Below are 3209 nucleotides of genomic sequence, written 5' to 3' on the forward strand. Positions count from 1 at the left end.
TGCTCCCCGCCTAGTGGAAAAGTTGTCTCCATGAAACGTAGGAAGGGGAGGGGCACAAAGCAGGAGGTAAGTGGAGGGTGAGCAGGCAAAGAAGCGTCATCTGTATTTACAACTGCTCCCCTCCCCATCGTGGGCATCACCGCATCACTGCCTGAGCTCCTCCACCAGCCCCACTCCACCCCCCCACTCCCCCACACCCGTCTTCCACGAAACCAGTCCCTGCTGTCAAAAACGCTGGGGACCACTGCATCAGAGGAATCACTATCTACGGCAGCTATAGCCTTATAAAATGTATTTCTTAAATGATAAGAGTTTAAAGTCGGAATTACTCCTTGATCCAGGGCTGTAGAATAGATGTTGTATTAGCAGGCATTAATGTCCTTGTAAATCTCCATCAGAGCTCTTGGGTAACCAGGTGCATTGCCAATGAGCAATGATATCTTGAAAGGAAATCTTTTTTCCTGAGTAGCAGTTCTCAACAGTGGGCTTAGTATATTCATTAAACCATGCTGTAAACAGATGTGCTGTCATCCAGGCTTTGTTGTTCCATTTATAGAACACAGGCAGAATAAATTTAGCATAATTCTTAAGGGCCCAAGAATTTACAGAATGGTAAATGAGCATGGACTTCAACTTAAAGTCACCAGCTCCTAACAAGAGTCAGCCTGTCCTTTGAAGCTTTGAAGCCCGGCATCGACTTCTCCTTTCTAGCTATGAAAGTCCTAGATGGCATCTTCTTCCAACAGCAGGCTGTTTTATGTACTTTGAAAATCTGTTGTTCAGTGTCGCCACCTTTATTGGTTATCTTAGCTACATTGTCTGGACAGCCTGCTGCAGGTTCTGCATCAGTACTTGCTGCTTTGCTTTGAGCTTTTATGTCTCAGAGATGGCTTCTTGCTTTAACTCTCATAAACCAACTTCTGCCATCAGAAGTCCAGATAAATCCATCACAAAGTTGAAAAATCATAAGTGGGACTCTCATAAATTGGGGACTTTTTGTATTAGGGAATAAATTTAACCAAGGAGGTGAAAAAGATCTGTACAAGAAAAACTACAAACATTGATGAAAAAATTGAAGAGGACACAAATAAATGTAAAGATATCTCATGTTCATTGATTGAAGAACTAATGTTAAAATGTCTATACTGCCAAAAACAATCTACATATTCAATGCAATCCCTATTAAAATTCCAATAGTATTTTTCACAGAAACAGAAAAAATAATCCTAAAATTCATATGGAACCAGAAATGACCCTGAATAGTGAAAGCAATAATAAAGAGTAAAAATAACAAAGTCAGAGGCATACGCTACCTGATTTCAAATTATATTACAAAGCTATAGTGATCAAAATAGTATTGTACTGGCGTAGAAACAGCCATATGGACCAATGGAACAGAACAGAAAGCTCAGAAATAAACCCACACATACATACATAGTCAACTAATCTTCAACAAAAGTACCAAGAATATACAATGAAGAAAGGATAGTGTGTTCATTAAATGGTGTTGAGATAACTGGATAGTCACATGCAAAGGAATGAAATTGGACCCTTATTTTACATCATACATGAAAACAAACTCGAAATGGATTAGACTTAAGTGTAAGACCTGAAACTTTAAAAATTAAAAAGAAAACAAAACAAGCACCTTGATCTTGGACTTGGCAATAATTTTTCAGAAATAATACCAAAAGCACAGGCACCAAAAGCAAAAATATATAGAAGTATATCAAACTAAAATGTTTCTGCACAATAAAGAAAACAACAAAATGAAAAGGCAAACTGTGGAATGGGAGAAAACATTTGCCAATCTTATATCTAGTAAAGTGCTAATATCTAAAATATATAAGGAAGTCATATAATTCAATAGCAAATACATAAATAAATAAATAGCCTGATTTAAAAGTATGCAAAGGATCTGAAGAGACATTTTTCCAATGAAAACTTACAAATGTCCAATAGCTATATACACAAAGGTGTTCAACAGCAGTAATCATCAGGGTAACACAAATCAAAACTGCAAAGAAAATCACAACTGTTAGGATGGCTTTTATCAAAAAGACAAAAGAAAACAAATGTTTTTGAGGATGTGGAGAAAAGGGTCAAGTTTCTAGAAGCAGAATGTAAAACAGTGGTTTCCAGGGTCTAGGGTATTGAGGGAAACATGAGAATTTGGGTCAAAAAGTACAAACTTTTATTTTTATTTATTTTATTGATTTTATTTTTTGAGACAGAGTCACACTTTATTGCCTGGGCTAGAGTGCCGTGGCGTCAGCCCAGCTCACAGCAACCTCAAACTCCTGGGCGCAAGTGATCCTGCCTCAGCCACCAGAGTAGCTGGGACTACAGGTGCTTGCCACCACACCGGCCTAGCTAATTTTTTCTATTTTTAGTAGAGGGAGGCTCTCACTCTTGTTCAGGCTGGTCTTGAACTCCTGACCTCAAGTGATCCTCCCACCTCAGCCTCCCAGAGTGCTAGGATTACGGGCATGAGCCACCATACCCAGCCCATCTTTTAGATATAAGATGTTCTGTAACTGATTTTCCCCTAAGTGTGTTTGTTGATTATGATGTGGAGTGAAAATAAGAAAAATTATGAGAATCCAAGAAGGCTGGATCATAATATGCAGGTAAATTAGAGGAAATTTTGATTCTTCTATGCCTTGGAGAAATAAAATTTTTAGTTAAGCAATGATCATGCAGTCAGATCTTGGAGGGGAAAGCACAAGATCCTAATGCTAATGGAAGTCTATGAGTAAGTTTTATCATTCTATGGGTTTTCCCTTTGAGGCATTAGGTCAATTTTTGTACAGTGTAATTATTAAGGATAAAAATCAAAACTGTAAGACACTGAAGGGAAAAGCCGACTTTTCTGCAATCTTACAATGTTGCAGGGCTAACGTGTGATTTCGGAGTTTGCGATCGGTAAAAGCCCTACTGAACACCACGAGACAATCAGCTCTAAATCCAGGACTGCTGTTTAGGAGCGGGGACAACCCGACAGACCTTACAAAAACTGCAGCCAAGCCTCGCTCAAATCATTTTTCTTATATAATGAAGGTGATCTGATACCACTTTATAATTGTACAAAAGACAAGACAAAGTTTTTCTTGAGGAAAATAATATGATACATTAACTCGATAATGTATTATCTATAATTTCAAGTGAAAAGTACTAAGGATTCCAAGAAACAGGATTAAGAGTAAAAA

Source organism: Propithecus coquereli, unplaced genomic scaffold (assembly GCF_000956105.1).
Source record: "Propithecus coquereli isolate 6110/MARCELLA unplaced genomic scaffold, Pcoq_1.0 Scaffold97, whole genome shotgun sequence".
Lineage (NCBI taxonomy): Eukaryota > Metazoa > Chordata > Mammalia > Primates > Indriidae > Propithecus > Propithecus coquereli.